The sequence below is a fragment of the Entelurus aequoreus genome, linkage group LG05 (genome assembly GCF_033978785.1).
Source record: "Entelurus aequoreus isolate RoL-2023_Sb linkage group LG05, RoL_Eaeq_v1.1, whole genome shotgun sequence".
NCBI classification, from domain to species: domain Eukaryota; kingdom Metazoa; phylum Chordata; class Actinopteri; order Syngnathiformes; family Syngnathidae; genus Entelurus; species Entelurus aequoreus.
Genome location: NC_084735.1, coordinates 88,032,376 through 88,032,585, shown reverse-complemented (window position 1 = coordinate 88,032,585; position 210 = coordinate 88,032,376). Strand labels below are relative to the sequence as shown.

Genomic DNA, 210 nt, shown 5'->3' with positions numbered 1-210 from the left:
GTGTGTTACTTTCCTCGTCTTCTTGCACTCTTCTTGATCACCTCTCGAGGAAATCTGAAGAAATGTTCATTCTTTAGCAATTTGAACAGTTCCAACTGCCTAAAACAACGCCAGCAGAGGGCATTTTTCTTGGAGTAAGGCAAAATGTAACAGAAGCCCACCACTTCAAGCCTCACATAGCTCCTTTTCCACCATAAACATATTTGCCTT

General features: G+C 41.9%; 1 protein-coding gene across 2 annotated transcripts in view; it reads right to left on the bottom strand.

Moving 5' to 3' along the window:
- The window catches only part of LOC133651244 (zinc finger protein OZF-like), a 42,548-nt gene that overhangs the window by 11,942 nt on the left and 30,396 nt on the right, over positions 1-210 (bottom strand). The window lies entirely within an intron of this gene.